The sequence below is a fragment of the Bufo gargarizans genome, chromosome 4, assembly GCF_014858855.1.
Source record: "Bufo gargarizans isolate SCDJY-AF-19 chromosome 4, ASM1485885v1, whole genome shotgun sequence".
In the NCBI taxonomy this organism is placed as follows: Eukaryota; Metazoa; Chordata; class Amphibia; order Anura; family Bufonidae; genus Bufo; species Bufo gargarizans.
Window position 1 is genome coordinate 106,838,764 of NC_058083.1, and position 18,309 is coordinate 106,857,072.

The 18,309-nt window shown below is 44.0% G+C and overlaps 1 protein-coding gene across 2 annotated transcripts in view; it reads right to left on the reverse strand.

The window, feature by feature from the left end:
• Positions 1 to 18,309, reverse strand: part of ARHGEF4 (Rho guanine nucleotide exchange factor 4) — a 229,001-nt gene that overhangs the window by 202,559 nt on the left and 8,133 nt on the right. The window lies entirely within an intron of this gene.

Below are 18,309 nucleotides of genomic sequence, written 5' to 3' on the forward strand. Positions count from 1 at the left end.
CGCTCGAGGTTTCTGATGCTCAACCCACAGCAATCAACTGATCACAGAATCTAATTGTAAGAGAGGTTGTCTTCACAAGTAAGCTCCTTTAAGATGAGGCAAATGTTTGTAAGGGTTAATTATTACTGTGTTTTTGTGTGTGACTTTACTATATAACCTGAAAAGGATGCCATGGACACTACAGGGAGCCACACTGGGGACAGTGGGAAATGTAGTACACTGTGATATAAATGTATTGTACTGTAAATGTGTGTTGCAAACAACACTGAGGTTATGCTGCCTTCCAGTGCCCTATAGTTTTATTGCTGTTAGATAATATTTATGGATGCAGGACCTTTCAGCCATGTGCCTTATTTATTCAGGTCCTCAAACTGTAGAAGGAGCACATAGCTGTTAGAGGATAAATACAATGTTTTGCCTAGAATGTACAGGTTTCTAAGAGAATCCAGCACTTCCCCCAAATAATGCTCAAAATTCATGCCCCCCACCAAAACTATCCTTACCCTAAACCTAATCCTAATTATAACACATAAACATATGTAGCTAAGTACTGCAGTGGAGTTGAGGTCAGAGCTGACGGGTAGAAAGAAGCCACCTCATTCATGCATTCTGATAGCAGCCAAGACCTGCGACCAAGACCTGCAATTTTACAAATGTCCTGCTGTTGCTGCTGAGTTCTTCATGTTAAATTGCAATCAAATGGAGTGCCTGTATGGTCCTTAAAGGGCTTCTGTCACCCCTAAAACTCATTTTTCATTTTTTGGCATATTAAAATCCTTATTGGATGACTATTCCCTATATAGGGCTCTTACCTTGTTCTGTGGCTTGGTTTCACTAAAAATCAATCTTTTAAAATATGCAAATGACTTCACTACCAGCAAGTAGGGAGTCTACTTGCTGGTAGCCGCCGCATCCTCATTTAAAAAAAACGCCCCCTGCTCCTGCTGATTGACAGGGCCAGGGAGCGCTCTCCTCCCCCGGCTGGCCCTGTCAGCATTACAAATCCCGCGTCTGCACCTCATTCGGCGCAGGCACTCTGAGAGAAGGACGCTCGCTTCCTCAGCACTCCCTCAGTGCGCCTGCGCCGATGACGTCACCTCTAAACCCGAAATAGAAGACGTCATCGGCGCAGGCTCACTGAGGAAGTGCTGAGGAAGCGAGCGTCCTTCTCTCAGAGTGCCTGCGCCGAATGAGGTGCAGGCGCGGGATTTGAATTGCAGACAGGGCCAGCCGGAGGAGGAGAACGCTCCCTGGCCCTGTCAATCAGCAGGAGGAGGGTTTTTTTTTTTTAAAGGAGGATGCGGCGGCTACCAGCAAGTAGACGCCCTACTTGCTGGTAGTGAAGTCATTTGCATATTTTAAAAGATCGATTTTTAGTGAAACCAAGCCACAGAACAAGGTAAGAGCCCTATATAGGGAATAGTCCTCCAATAAGGAAACAAGTGTTTCTATTGTTCATTGCAAGTACTCCATAACTTTAAGTGACTGTCACGGAAGGTGTACAGAAAACTAGAAGACACAAAATGAAGATCCGACTGACTGGATCCAAAACTAATGAACCAAAGGGAGAGCCCTGCAACAGACCTGGCTCTCTCCCTAACTGCTCAGCCTATGAAAAAATCTCAATGGTAGATGATCGCATATCCTCGTTCCTCGACTGTATAACACCTGAACACCCTATAATAGTGATGGGACACGACCACCGGCTCCCTACACTTGATACGGAGGGAGTCAGGGTCACCTGAAATCCAGCAAACAGGAAAACACAAATGAATGAACAAAACTTATCTGTAGAAGACTCAGTAGTAGCATCCAGCATGCACACACTCCAGGAAGTTGTATAAACCGCAAAGTGATGCAGTATGGGAAGGGATTTAAAGGGATGCAATCAGTGCAACTACATGACAGCTGAGAGAGGCTAACGAGATGAGAAAACGAAAGCAAAACAAAAGGAACCTCAAGGAGGAGGTTCTGAAGAACGTCCGTCAGAGCTTCTCAGATGTCTGGTGGTGACAGTACCCCTCCCTCTACGAGTGGACTCCAGACACTCAGAGCCCACCTCCTCAGGATGGGACCTATGGAAAGCCCTGATGAGACGAGTGGCCTTAATGTCCGTCACTGGGACCCACATCCTCTCCTCAGGACCATAACCCTCCCAATGAACGAGGTACTGGAGAGAACCGCGGACAACACGAGAATCCACAATCCTAGAGACCTGAAATTCAAGATTACCATCAACCACAATCGAAGGAGGAGGCAAAGACGAGGGTACAATGGGTTAGACATAAGGTTTTAATAAGGACTTATGAAAAACATTATGAATCTTCCAAGTCTGAGGAAGATCAAGACGGTAGGCAACAGGATTGATGACGGACAAGATTTTGTAAGGCCCAATAAACTTAGGACTCAACTTCCAGGAGGTAACCTTCAATTTGATATTCTTAGTAGACAACCACACCAGATCACCAACATTCAGGTCCGGACCAGGCACACGTCTCTTATCCGCCACACGCTTATATCTCTCACTCATGCTCTTTAGATTATCCTGAATCTTTTGCCAAATAGATGACAAAGACGAGGAGAATCTGTCCTCATCAGGTAAACCAGAAGACCCCTCTCCAGAGAATGTCCCAAACTGCGGATGAAACCCATATGCACCAAAAAATGGTGACTTATCAGAGGACTCCTGACGACGGTTATTTAAAGCAAACTCAGCAAGGGACAAAAAAGAACACCAATCCTCCTGATTCTCCACCACAAAACAGTGCAGATATGTCTCCAGATTCTGATTGACGCGCTCTGTCTAGCCATTCGACTGCGGGTGGAAAGCAGAAGAGAATGACAACCGAGCCCCCAAGCGAGAACAGAAAGCCTTCCAGAATCTGGAAACAAACTGTGTGCCCCTATCAGAGACTATGTCTGAAGGAATACCATGCAATTTGACAATGTGATCAATAAATGCCTGCGCCAGCGTCTTAGCATTGGGCAAGCCAGGAAAAGGAATGAAATGCACCATTTTGCTAAAACGATCCACCACCACCAGAATCACAGTCTTCCCCGAGGAACGAGGCAGGTCCATAATGAAGTCCATGGACAGATGTGTCCAAGGACGGGAAGGAATGGGTAACGGAAGGAGAGGACCTGATGGCCGTGAATGAGGGACTTTGGCACGAGCGCAGGTCTCGCAGGCTGCCACAAAACCCTCAACCGACTTACGAAGCGCCGGCCACCAGAATCTCTGAGCGATGAGATCCACTGTGGCTCTTGCCCCCGGGTGCCCAGCAAGGACAGTATCGTGGTGCTCCTTAAAAATCTTGTGTCTTAAAGCGAGAGGCACAAACAACCTCCCAGGAGGACAAAGATCAGGAGCCTCTGACTGGGCTGCCTGAACCTCTGCCTCCAATTCAGGATAAAGAGCAGAGACCACCACACCATTCAGCCAAAATGGGACCCGGGTCTTCAAAATTCCCACCTCCTGGAAAACAACGTGACAGGGCATCCGCCTTCACATTCTTAACCCCAGGGCGGAACGTGACAACAAAATTAAACCTTGAAAAGAACAAAGACCATCTGGCCTGTCTCGGGTTCAGACGCTTGGCTGACTCCAAGTAGGCCAGATTCTTATGGTCAGTAAACACGGTAATAGGGTGTCTGGCTCCCTCGCGCCATTCCTCAAAAGCTAACTTGATGGCCAACAACTCCCTATCTCCCACGTAATTTCTCTCTGCGGAGGAGAGTTTCTTTGAGAAAAAGGCACACGGTCGCCATTTGGCAGGAGAGGGACCCTGAGACAAGACCGCACCCACACCCACCTCAGAAGCATCAACTTCAACTATGAAGGGTAGAGAAATATCTGGTTGTACCAAGATGGGAGCGGAAGCAAAACTCTCCTTGATATTAGAAAAGGCCTTACGCGCCTCTACCGACCAGGAGGAAAAATCTACCCCCTTTCTAGTCATATCAGTGAGTGGTTTAACAACAGAGGAATAATTCAAAATAAACTTCCTGGAATAATTGGCAAAACCCAAAAAACGCATCAGCGCCTTCTGATTCTCAGGAAGCTCCCACTCAAGCACAGCGCGGACCTTCTCGGGGTCCATGCGAAAACCAGAAGCGGAGAGAAGAAACCCCAGAAATTGAATTTCTGGAACCGCAAACACACATTTTTCCAGTTTAGCGTACAATTTATTCTCCCGCAGGATGAGCAAGACGTGACGTAAGCGTTCCTTATGAGTTTTGAAATCAGGAGAAAAAATCAAAATGTCATCTAGATACACTAATACAAATTTCCCCATTAAATGATAAAAAATGCTGTTCACAAAATGCTGAAAGACGGCTGGAGCATTCATCAAACCAAAAGGCATAACCAAATTCTCAAAATGGCCCTCAGGGGTATTGAAGGCCGTCTTCCATTCGTCTCCTTCTCTGACCCTGACCAGGTTGTATGCCCCTCTTAGATCCAACTTGGAAAAAACTTTCGCCCCAACAATCTGGTTAAACAGGTCCGGGATCAGAGGAAGCGGATAAGGGTCACGAATTGTGATACTGTTCAGCTCCCTGAAATCCAGACATGGTCTTAAAGAACCATCTTTTTTCTTAACAAAGAAAAAAACAGCGGCAACAGGTGACTTCGAGGGTCGTATGTGTCCCTTTCTCAGACTCTCAGAGATATAAGCACGCATAGCGACCCTTTCAGGTTGGGAGAGATTGTATAAACGAGATTTAGGCAGCTTGGCGCCTGGGGTGAGACTAATAGGGCAATCGTACTCCCTGTGAGGGGGCAAGTCCTGAACACCACTCGGATATTGTGAACTATGCCCTTTAACGATTTCTGAGAAAGTGGAACGGAATCAATAGCAAAAACAGGTATATCCTTTCCCAAAGTGCCTACCTGGAAACCATGAGTTATAGCAAATTGATTATCAATGAGATTGACAGCTGCTCCACTATCTACAAAAATCTCACAAAAAATGTTCTTGCTCTCTAGCGCCACCCTGGCAGGTAGGACAAAACGGGAACTACAAGCAAACGGAAAACCTTCAATTTCCGCATCAACCTTGCCAATAGTAACAGATGGAACATTTTTAGAGGATTTTTTTCTTTTTGTTTCTTTATTACTCTCAAAAAACTGCCGGAATCTCCTAGAGGGACAAACATTTGCCAAATGATTTATACCTCCACAACAGAAACAAACCTTACTATGAGAGCTGAATCCTCTATTGTCAGAGGCAAGCAAACCCAGCTGCATGGGCCCCTGCTCAGAAGGGATTGAGAGCGACTGAGACCCCTGTGCACTGAATGAGACCGCCACACTGTCCTTGGACTGAGTATGACAGGAAGGAGTGATCTATCCTCTCTCTCTAAGATGCCTGTCAATACGAACGGCCCGAGACATGGCAGAGTCCAAGGAGGTAGGTCTCTCATGAAAGGCAAATGCATCTTTCAATCCCTCTGAAAGACCATGGCAAAATTGACTTCGGAGTGCAGCATCATTCCAACCAGTATCAGCTGCCCATCTCCGAAATTCTGAACAGTATATCTCTGCGGACTGCTTACCCTGGCATAAAAGACGTAGTCTAGACTCAGCCAGAGCAATACGATCCGGATCATCTTATATCTGACCCAGGGCTAAAAAAAAATCATCCACTGAACAGAGGGGCCGTGCCCCCACCAGCAGCGAAAAGGCCCAGGACTGAGCATTATCCCTGAGCAGCGAGATGATGATCCCCACCCTCTGCTCCTCATCACCAGAGGAATGGGGAAGTAGGCGAAAATGGAGTTTGCAAGCCTTTCTAAAATGAACAAAATTCTCACTACCTCCGGAGAACGCATCCGGGAGCGAGATCTTAGGCTCAGAACAAACTCCATGAACGCAAGCTGAACCGGTCACCTGAAACTGAGAAACCGTTTTACAGAGATCTGCTACCTCCAATGAAAGACCCTGCATGTGTTCAGTCAAAAGTGAAACGGGATCCATGCTTGAGACGGTTTTGGCGGTTTATAATGTCACGGAAGGTGTACAGAAAACTAGAAGACACAAAATGAAGATCCGACTGACTGGATCCAAAACTAAACCAAAGGGAGAGCCCTGCAACAGACCTGGCTCTCTCCCTAACTGCTCAGCCTATGCAAAAATCTCAATGGAAGATGATCGCATATCCTCGTTCCTCGACTGTATAACACCTGAACACCCTATAGTAGTGAGGGGACACGACCACCGGCTCCATACACTTGATACGGAGGGAGTCAGGGTCACCTGAGATCCAGCAAACAGGAAAACACAAATGAATGAACAAAACTTATCTGTAGAAGACTCAGCAGTAGCATCCAGCATGCACACACTCCAGGAAGTTGTATAAACCGCAAAGTGATGCAGTATGGGAAGGGATTTAAAGGGATGCAATCAGTGCAACTACATGACAGCTGAGAGAGGCTAACGAGATGAGAAAACTAAAGCAAAACAAAAGGAACCTCAAGGAGGAGGTTCTGAAGAACGTCCGTCCGAGCTTCTCAGATGTCTGGTGGTGATAGGGACATTTTACACTGGAGAGCTGATAAACTTCCCCATAAAGTCAAGTCAGAATGGCGTTTTGCTCAGAAGGAACACTCAGGCACATGCTACAAAACCAGTTATGGGAGAGGGAATTCTGTAGAACACTGTAACACTGTAAGCTGTTGTGCTGCACCGCAGGCTAGCCCGTACCACACACCCATACAGTTATTCTTGTTTTTTAGGGTAATAACAGGTAAGGTGTGGCAGTTTAGTTGTGCCCGCCAGTAGGTAAATTACCACGCTTTCTTCCTGCATCCATCGGAGGGCGCCAAGCTGTGCAGCACAAGGGTCTCTGCCCTTCGGGCTGGGTGTATGTAAATTGATTGTATGTTCCCAACATTTGTGGTTGTGTTTATTGCCACATTTAAGTAAAATTCAGTTTTGGCAAAAGCTGCTGTTTGGGTTGCTTTCCTCGTTCCTGACTTCACTGTATCCTGGGGAGTCCACCCCGGTTCACAGCTTACAGCCCTCAGATAACCACAATGGCAGGGTAGGGTACACTACATGGTCTACTGTCACTTTGGCACAACCTGAACTGATGGGAACTCTGGCAGAATTGACATCTCCAACGCGGATTAAGAACCATACAGAAAAGCCTAGACTTCGAATTCAATAAATCTGTTGATGTGCAAAATTTGTGCCTTACTCAGGAGCCTTGTCATAAGCTATCAAAATAATGTATGGGATTATAATGGTTGTATTCTGTGGGTTTCTTAAGGGTATATTTTCAATGAATTAGGCTAGGGCAACACAGCGATCTTGGTCAGTGTCAGCTGTCTCACCAAAGTATGTCAGTGTAGCAGTGCAGCCATAGAAATTAATGGGTTTGCCACTACCCCAGTATCTGAATAAACCCAACTCTGCTGGGACCGAAATCGCATGCAAAAAAATAGTGGAAGTGACAAATAATGGATCATGTGCGAGGCATAGGAAGAGAATGGACCACCAGTGAATGTTCTTTAGTGAAGAGAACATGTCTACGTTAAAGGGGTTATCCGACACCTGAAATGCCCCCCCAAGTGCCTAGGCCCCTCACACAGATTGTACTTACCTCACTCCCTGGCACCCACATTGCTTCTGATGCCCGCACGGCTGCTGCTGCTTCTCCCTGTGCACAGATGAAGACATCTGACATCGGGGGAGGGGGGGGGCAGCCAATGGCAGGTGGTGATAGGGACGAGCCTCCCTAGCATCATGGGTGACGCTAGGGAGGCTCATCCCTGTCACCATCTGCCATTGGTTGTCCCTTTTCCCCCGACGCTGGATGTTTTCATCTGCGCATGGGGAGAAGCAGCGGCGGCCATGAAGGCTTCAAGAGAGATGCAGGTTTGGGGAGCGAGGTAACTACATTGTGTCTGAGGGGCCCGGGCATATGGGGAGAGGAGGGGAATTTCAGGGGTTGGATAACCCCTTTAAACAGAGAGTAATTTGTATAGTGTCATAATTCATCCTTGAAGAGCTCTGTACATTGTGATCAAGAATGCTGGCTAATTACTTTTTAGATCTGCCACTTAATAACATGTTTATGCAAAGGGGTTTATATAATGAGGAATCATCTGTGATTCAGATATACCATCAACATAATGGACATTCCAATGATTCATTTCTACTCAAGCAGCTCCTCTGTTCTCCTAAATTTTGTACAATGTAGAAGGTATAGTTATCATCCTGCATCTGCCCTTCCGCCATGCACCCCCAAAAAGTCCAGGGTGTGCCCTGAGGGAATAAAGGGTGCGCCCTCCATTCAGTGCACGGCCCCAGGGAGCACTGGAGAGAGAAGATAGCCACCATGAACTACAACCACTCATATCAGAGCCACAACTACCACTCCCCTTCTTCCGCTCTCCCCCTGAAAGGTTGCTGTACCTTTGGATGGTCATACTGTATACGATTAGATTTTGTCCTTAACTTGGTCCAAATACAGCTAAGCTCTTTCTCATAAAAATGAGTAGCTTCATAAGACTTTCCAACTTGTTTAAAAATCTTCCTATTCTCATTATGTTGACTGGAATCTGATCAACAGAAGCCTAATAACTTCTTATAAAATATTTAGCCCAATCACTGGCCAAAAATCAGATGGAGCCGTGTCATGCAGAGACAATTCTAAAGAACACTGAATAGAAAAAATAAGTAACCCATAAAACTTACGTTCTTAGAAGATAGGACATAATATGTATGTGCAGGGGCATAGCTAAAGTGGTTGCAGAAAATGCAGTTGCACATGGGTCAAAGGGCCTGAGAGCCTAAAGGTCCCTCTACTACATAAGAAGACAATTATATTAGATATTAGATGACACATAGTACATGGGGGGTCTTAATACAGATTTTACATTGAGGTAATGGAGCTACACCTCTGTGTATATAAAAAATCCTACAGGAGAACTGAGCTAATAAAGAATGCCAGTTATTATTGTACCACAATTTATTAGATAATACTCATAGAAGGACATTTATCAACCGGTTGATGCCACTATTGGGGCGTCGATACGTTGCAAATTATGGCACACTCCATGTGTGATCAATAATTTGCAACTTTTTAAGCTACCTGACGTTTTTCTGTCGTGGTGAGAAGAGAAGCGTGGCTTAGCTGGAGGGGTCAGGCTTCACGTGGCCTTCTAGATATACTATTATTATACTCTTGGCTGGCGTATACCAGTTTCTGGTGCACAGAAGGCCCACTCAGTTCTATGCAGAAGATCACTGTACGGGGAATCCCCCAGTGTTACTGAACAGTCAGGACTCTAGTTCCCAGCTTAGGAGTCCCTGCTCTAACTCCATATATGGAGTCAGTGCTATGAAGGGGGTATCCCTAAGCATTGTCAGTACCCAGTTTATTTAAGTCTAATTTAGCCTCTATTTCTGAAATGTTTCTGCTGGGATTTGAACTCACAACCTTCTACATTAGAAGCAAAAACTTTAACCACTGAGCTATGGAGATCAATGATAAATTGTCTAAGAAAAACCTTATAGTAGTTTCTCATGTATTAGGTATTCCTATACAGCAGAAGTATAATTTTATATATTTTTTTTAGTAATTGTAAAAAAAATGTATGGCACAAAATAAATGTGTAATTACTAAAAAAAAAATATATAAGATCATACTTCTGATATATATGAATGCTTAATATGTGGGAAACTACTACTGAGGTTTTTAGCCGTAATATATGTGCAGCTGGTTAACATGGAGCTCTATAGCCCAGTGCTTAAGGTTCTTGCCTTTTCTGTAGAAGGCTGTGAGTTTGAATCCCAGCAGAATAATTTTAAAAATAGAGCCTAAATGAAACTTAAAGGGAACCTGTCATGTGGATATTTGATTATAATCTAACTAATTATATACAATCATTAACTACTAAAAAGTGCCTTAGATGTATTCACTTACTGGTGTGACAGATAGTTACCTCATAATATACACACAAAGATGCCGCATGCTAACGAGCTGATTTGAGTCCAGCGTGATGTCAGTGAGTCCAGCGTATTTTTAATTCAGAGCTATAGCCACTCCCCTGCCCACCTGCTGCTGATTCATAAGTAAAATAACTGTCATTCAGCAGCAGGTGGGCGGGGAGAGTCAGGAGCTCATGAATATTCAGGACTCATCATTATCAGCTGGAGCTTTTCAATACAAGATGTTGGCAGATTGACTGGGTCAATTAAAGAAAGTGACCCAGCATTTTGCTAAGCGAATCAGTCACTTATTTATGTTGCCCTTAGTTAGGACACCATAAAACTGGTGACAGGTTCCCTTTAAATAGACACACTAACCTTTTTAATTTGTGTAACTATTATTTTTTGTTGGGAAAGGTGGCAACCCTAACAGAACCCCTGCTCCCCGGTGACCCCCATAACTTTTTTTTATAGTTATGTCTACGGAGATGTTTTGGGGCTCATTTGAGGGAAATCTGTCTATTTTGACAATACCATTTTGGGGTGTGTATGACTTCACTTTTTATTCAATTTTGCTGGGAGACAAAGTGATGACAAAAACGGAAAATCAGCCTTCACCATATGGGCTAACTTTTTTATATTTTAATAGTATGCGTGTTTTCGCATGCGACGATGCCCATAATGTTATTCTTTTTTTTTGTTCATTTTTATTTGGGGGAAAGTGGGGTGATTTTAGGTTTTAAGTTTTTTTAATATTTTCAAAACTTCTATTTTTTTTTTACTTCTTTTAAATTACTTTTAATCAGATCAGATTAGGGTACTTTCACACTAGCATTTTTGTTTTCCGGTATTGAGTTCAGTCCTAGGGGCTCAATACAGGAAAAAAAAACTGATCAGTTTTATCCTAAGGCATTCTGAAAGGAGGGCAATCCGTTCAGTATGCATCAGGATGCATCAGTTCAGTCCCTCTTAAAGTTTTTTGACCGGAGACAATACCGCAGCATGCTGCAGTTTTCTCTCAAGCCAAAAATCCTGAACACTTGCCGGAATGCCGGATCCGGCATTAATTTCCATTAAAATGCATTAATGCCGGATCCGGCCCCAAGTGTTCTGGCAAAACGGATCCAGTTTTGCGGTCTGCGAATGCGCAGACCTTTAAAATTTAGAAAATAAAAAATACCGGACCTGTTTTTCCGGATCACAATCGGAAAGACGGATCCGGTATTGCAATGCATTTGTGAGACGGATACAGATCCGTCTCACAAATGCGTCCGTTTGCGTCCAAATTGACAAATCCGGCAGGCAGTTCCAGCGACGGAACTGCCTTCCAAAATCCTCTGCCGCAAGTGTGGAAGTATCCTTAGGCCCCTTTCACACTACCGTTTCTTGTTTCCGTTTTGCGGGCCGTTTTTTGCATTCCGTATACGGTCTGTATACGGAACCATTCATTTCAATGGTTCCGCAAAAAAAAATGTACTCCATATGCATTCCGTTTCCGTATTTCCGTTTTTCCGTTGAAAGATAGAACATGTCCTATTATTGCCCACAATAGATGGTTCAGAAAAAACGGAACGGATACGGAAGACATACGGATGCATTTCCAGATGTGTTCCGTTTTTTTTGCAGACCCATTGACTTTAATGGAGCCACGGAACGTGATTTGCGGCCAAATATAGGACATGTTCTATCTTTCAACGGAACGGAAAAACGGAAATACGGAAACGAAATGCATACAGAGTACATTCCGTTTTTTTTTGCGGACCCATTGAAATGAATAGTCCCGTATACGGACCGTATACGGAACGCAAAAAACGGCCCGCAAAACAGAAACAAAAAACGGTAGTGTGAAAGAGGCCTCAATGGGTCCGCAAAAAAAACGGAACACATACGGAAATGCATTCGTATGTTTTCTGAATCCGTTCCGTTTTTTCTGAACCATCTATTGAAAATGTTATGCCCAGCCCAATTTTTTCTATGTTATTACTGTATACTGTATATGCCATACGGAAAAATGGAACGGAACAACGGAACGGAAACGGAAACACAATGGAAACAAAAAAATGGAACAATGGATCCGTGGAAAACGGACCACAAAACACTGAAATAGCCATACGGTATTGTGAAAGAAGCCTAATACTGTACAGAATAATGGAAATTGCTCCATTATTCACTATAGAAATCACTATATCACAGTTTAGTGCTGCCACCTAGTGGCCTGAACTGGGATGAACTAACAATGAGCCTGGAAGCTCAGGGTGCTTTCCCTGATCTCCACTGGCGAAGGCGCGTCTGAGCAGGAAGCCTGCGCTTCCGTTTTTTAACACTCTCAGATACCGGGGTGACATTTGACAAATGCCACAAGGGGGCCCATATGAACCTGGAGCCGTCCCTGGTTAGGGAATATACCTCCATGTCACCAAAAGATAAAATATACAAGTCTAAAAAAAGGTTAAAGTAACTCAAATGTGATCATGATAAACCAATACCTGTAGTATGAAACAGGGATCAGCAACCTCCAGCAGTCCAGCTGGTAAGAAACTACAACTCCCAGAATGCTTCATTCACTTCTGTGGGAGTAAACAGCCAAGCATGTTTGCATACTGGGAGTTGTAGTTTCACAGAATCTGGATTGCCAAAAGTTGCTGATCCCTGGTGTAGAAAATCCCAGACCTGCAATTATAAGGATCAGTATGCAGGAGCATCTCCACCTCCATGTGTATATAATGTCATTTGCAATAAGTGACCAGACAAATAAGGGCGAGGAGTGTCACTGTCTACCTATAAATAAAAAGCATGAAAATATATGAGCCCATGGTTAAATAACAAAGAAAAGGTAAAAGCTCCCTCCTGACCAGGAGAATCATAGTGCAGTGCAAAAAATTTTTGGGACTAATAATACCACCTAGTGGATTGATCCATTAAAACCAAGCAGAGTAATAATCAAATTACTCCTTTCATTTAGAAACTGCTTTAAATAGGACCTCTCTCCACAACATGCAATGCAATTAGCAGGCAGCATGTTATAAAGCAGGAGTAGCTGAGCAGATTTGTGTATAGCTTTGTCTGAAAAGATTCAATATAACTTGTAATGTTGTACATTTAAATCTCTGCTTTTTCTGACTTCAGTATCAATCAGTTATTGGTAGGATTATCTGTGTACATGCAGCAATGGCACACACAATTGTTGGGAATGAAGCATCCCGATAATGGCCTGCTCATTAGTGGAGGTGATAGCTGCATTTACATGCAGCAATCACCTCCACAGTATGAGGATGAGTGACGGCTACTATATTGCTCATCCTCATACATCTCCACTGTCTCTGGGCAGCAGAGTGCTATTTAGAGTGCACAATATCCTGCCCAGAAACAATCATTTTCGTGTCCGCATGAACGTTTTGCCTGTTCATCGGGAGGTCTGCAGCACCTTTAGACAGGCAGATTATTCAGAATGAGCGTTCATAGGAATGTTTGTCCCTGATAATCTTCCCAACAATCGGACACTGTAAACCTACCTTAAGTGTGTGTACAGATCTAGCTGTCAGTCACTGATAGTTGTACACGGGGGAGGTATTACCAGTGATTGATAGCATTCTCTGTGTAAGTGTGTATACAGAGAAAGCTGTCAGTCACTAATAGCTATACACTGGGGCGGTGTTATCAATGATTGATATAATTATCTGTGTAGGTTTGTATACAGAGATAGCTGTCAGTTACTGATAGTTGTACATGAGGAGGTGTTATTAGTGATAGCATTCTCTGTGTAAGTGTGTATACAGAGATAGCTGTCAGTCACTGAGGGAGGTGTTAATAGTGATTGTTATCATTTTCTATGTAAGGCTACATTCCTACGACAGTGAAAAATGGCCCATGAAGCAAGGGGAGCAGCTCACCGCTGCCACCTGTGATTGGCTGGTGGTCACGTGTTAATTGTCAGAAGAAAGAGTGGCTTGTTCTGAACCAGCCTGGAAAAATTATCCCTTTGAATTAGGAGCAGCAGCAGTACAGTGTGGTGGTGGAAAAGGCAGGGTAATAGTAGCATATGGCTGCAATAGCAACAGCAGTAGCAGCATACAGACAAGGCAGTAGGTGTGTGTGTTTCTGTTTAGGGGTAGTAGTTGTAGTGGCGGCTGTGTAGCTCTAGTGGCAGTAGGGGTAATGGAAGTTGCAGTAAGGAGAATAGCAACAAGGAGTAGCAGCTGTGGCGGCAGTGGCTGCAGCAGCAGCCATACGGTATAGAACATGATTACTGGATAGCCATAGTTTTAGACCAGGGATGCTCAACCTGCGGCCCTCCAGTTGTTGCAAAACTACAACTCCCTGTATGCCTTAATTGCTGTAGACTGTCCAGGCATGCTGGGATTTGTAGTTTTGCAACAGCCGGAGGGCTGCAGGTTGATTATCCCTCTTTCAAATCCCCACTAACAAAGCAAGATATGGGAATGTTTTTCTGTTGGCAAAAGGGAGGCTAAATTACTTTATTACCAGGATGCACTGTATACGCTTGATGCATATGGGACATGATAGTTGGCATGCCTTAATTGCTGTAGACTGTCCAGGCTTGCTGGAATTTGTAGTTTTGCAACAGCTGGAGGGCTGCAGGTTGAGTATCTCTGTTTTAGACCCCCACTAACAAGGCAAAATGGGGGAATGTTTTTATGTTGCCAAAAGGGAGGCTACATTACTTTATTACCAGGATACACTGTATACCCTTGATTCGTATGATAGTTGGCAGGCCAACAGAGGTAGTGGCATGATAAGGCACTGTCAACAATGACAGATCTATTTAATGGCCTTAGTAGGCAGGTGTCATGAAGCCCCCTGCCCTGAAAACACTCTCTGAAATGACACTGGAGACTGGACAAGACAGAACAGAGAGAGCACACTCGGTTAGTTCGAGGCCACTGTTCCAATCTGCCTGCCCAGAAGTTCATGGGGTCATGCAACACAGTATACACCAGAGAAAGGCCAGAGTCCAGGTAGGACTGAACCTGGGTGTTGAAGCAGTGTATCTCCATTTGCTGATTTGCGTCAGCCTGGCATGGCACGTGAAAAATTGCTCCATCATGTTGATAATACTGAATTAGCTGCTCCTGCGGCTGCTTTTGCTGTTTGAGGTGACTCTGAGGGGAGCGAAGAGGGGCCTAATGGTCAGACAAGCAGTCATCAGAAGTCTATTCACCGCAAGCTGTGAATATAGTGTATCCTGGTAATAAAGTAATTTGGCCTTCCTTTCGGTAACAGGAAAACATTCCCCCATTTGGCTTCGATAGCAAGTGTCTAAAAGCATGGTTATTCAGTTATCATCAGATTGCCTGATGGTAAAGATGCACCTGCCATTACACAAGCAAGCATACAGCTTTACATTTTCGCCAGCATACCCAAGAACCCAGTTCTTTCCAGCTTTACCCCCTCTGATAACATTGGTCTTCATGGCTGGTGTCATCATCATCATCAGCCTACCGTTCTTCCAGTGGCAGCTCCTCATCCTCCTCCTCCATCTGACTTTCTCCATGTGGGTCCTTAAAAGCTACAGAGTGGCCAGCAAAATGTGTAAACTGTTCTTCTTTTGCTTCTTGCTGCTGACAAATCTGGTGGCCTCTTCGAAGGGCCTGAGTATGCCACAGGTGTCTGTAATGAGCTTCCACTAGCCGACCTCAAAACAACATGACAAATGGTGCATGACAAATTAATTTGCTGCTTTACTGCTGGTACAGATGCTCTACTAGATGCAAGGTGGAATTTCAGCAAGTTGGAAGGCCTCTGGTAAACGTGTGCAATGGCTGACTGGTCTGCCACTGCAAGTCCAGGAGGGATTTCTTGCTACATAAGAATGGCTGAAATGCGATGACAGCCTCCTGGCCATGGCCAGCACCCTCATCAAGCCACTGTAATTTTTCAGAAATATTTGCACAACTAAATCTATCACACGTGCCATGCAGGGACAATGTGTTATGTCCATCAAATACAGTGCAGTCATGATGTTCCTGCCATTGTTGCTTGATGCACTTTAGAAAATGAGCGGCCAGATCAGAAGCTGTACACAGGATGACAATTCTTGTTCAGCGTAGGTATCTCCCTACCTACTGCTCCCCCTGACTGACTGATGAGACCGTAAACCAATCAGGGCAATCCCTCCCCCCACGTCCGTCCAGTTTCATGTGATCCTCCATCTTCTTCCTCCCTTGTGGTTTTCCCCACCAATATTCACAGTAAAATGGCGCTGGGCACCATTTTTATGTGATCTATCCAAAATGATTTTCAAAAGCTTCTGAATCATTTTGTGGGCAAATTTTTGCGAAATTTGTAATAAATCTTATTAGTTTTGAATCGATCCACTCATCCTTAGTAACTTCTAGTAACTAACAGATGACGTGTTCTCTGATTGAAGTCACTTTTCCTATGTTTTCCATCTGGCTTAAACCACGGTGACAACTTTTTCCATCCACAACTTGTTTTTGCAGAATTTAAAACAAACACATCTTTGATGCCTCACTTTTTCAGCATTTACCCTACTTTTCCGCTACCTACACAAACTCCCGATCCCAGTAATACCCCCCCCAATTCTCTGCCTGTTACTGCCCAATCTACCCCTATTACTGTACCTACTATTTGACACAGTGCCTCCAAATATGGTGCTTCATAAATAGTCACATAGGCAAACAGTCACATGTGTAAGGGATGGTAAGGTCTACCCCTCTTATAAGACAGCAGGGTCTCTGTTAAATAAGTTGCATTGGGGCCGAGGAGATTCTGAACATTTTTTTCTCTACAAACTTCTGCAGCTAAATAGCACATTTCCAATAAAATGTGACATTAGGGCATTGCTATTTATTAAATTGCCTAATATACGGTAATATTTAAGGTATTTTCACATCAGTGCCATTCCAATAAATGACACCTTGCTCATATACTATAATTTTTATGAATGTTCAGCTTGTAGAACCACAATAAAGTTAAACAGGGAATGGCTATAGGTATAACATTATTTTAGGAACACTAACATCGCAATCTTTCTTAAGTCTAAAAGACACTGCTGGTTTCAATTTATAATACCAATCAGATATCCAACAATGGACGTCATCAATGAGTTCAAGAAAACAGAAACACCCATATATTAGCTTACATCTCCAAGAATGACTCAGAGACCCCATTTGATGTTTTATAGGTGGGGTCAGCCACATCATTTATTGATTGATAATCATCATAAAACCAAAACTGGCTAACTTCTCAATAGATAGACCAATGGTATGTGACGTCCAATGGTCCAACAACCACAATGGCATAACTACTGCCAGCTGTAAACGTAAACATCAGAAAAATTCTGTAGCTTCCTTGAACCATGGAGAAACATATTTCTTTAAAAACGCAACCTGCAAGAAGACAAAAACAGTCACACCCCATCAGCCAAACCATGTCAGGAAGGAGAGAAGAACAGCTCTTCTTCCTTAATAGGAGATAAAGGGGGAGTCCCACTATATGAGGGGCTATACATACCACTAGATGGAGAGGGGGTGCTAACACCTACAGTAAGTCCCAATTGCCTGCAGCCCAACCCATTGGCAAAGTTAACCCATTCTAGTGCTGACTGCTGCAGCCCTAAAACTACTAAGATGAGCCCCTTCTCAAAACTGTCCCTACAGTACCCCAACTAATTAGCGCAGCCACATTCATTCTCTGCGATATGCCTACAACTTGTATAAGGACAGCATTATCTGTGCCCCAATATCTCCCACCAGGAAAAACAAAGATCAGATCAGCTGAATTTTACCCCTTCACAACCTTTTTCTCTTTAGTAGATAAGTGTTTCCAAAGGTGTCCAAAAGTTACTTACCTCCCTTCCCCTATTAAAACAATATGTGTACAGGGATCAAACTTTATCTTGATCATATTGACCAATAAGTGGTGCACCTGAGCCCTCCACTCAAGGATGGTGGAAGGAGTCAAGTGGACACAAATGTAACTTGGAACATCGTTTTTTTTTACTGAATTCACATAGGGCAACGAGCCCAGCAGTTACAAGAGTTTCACAAAAGGCCATTGTTTTAACGGTTGCAGTAATATCACAGGAGGCAACTGGCTTAACAGTTATAATAAACTCACAGGAAGCAATTGGCTTAAAGGGGGTCTTCCCAATTTTTTTTTTTACTAATGACACATTCATGTGTCCCGTGGGCTAGGAGCAGCTCAGCCCCAATCAAGTGAATGGGGCTGAGCTTCAATACCAAGCACAGCCTCTTTACAATGTATTGTGCTGTGCTTTATGAGCTGTGAGAAGGCCACAGCGTTCACAGGAGTGCCGGTGCTCTCTCAAAACTGCAGATCAGCAGGGGTCCCAGGTGTCAAATCCCCACCGATCAGATACTGATGACCTA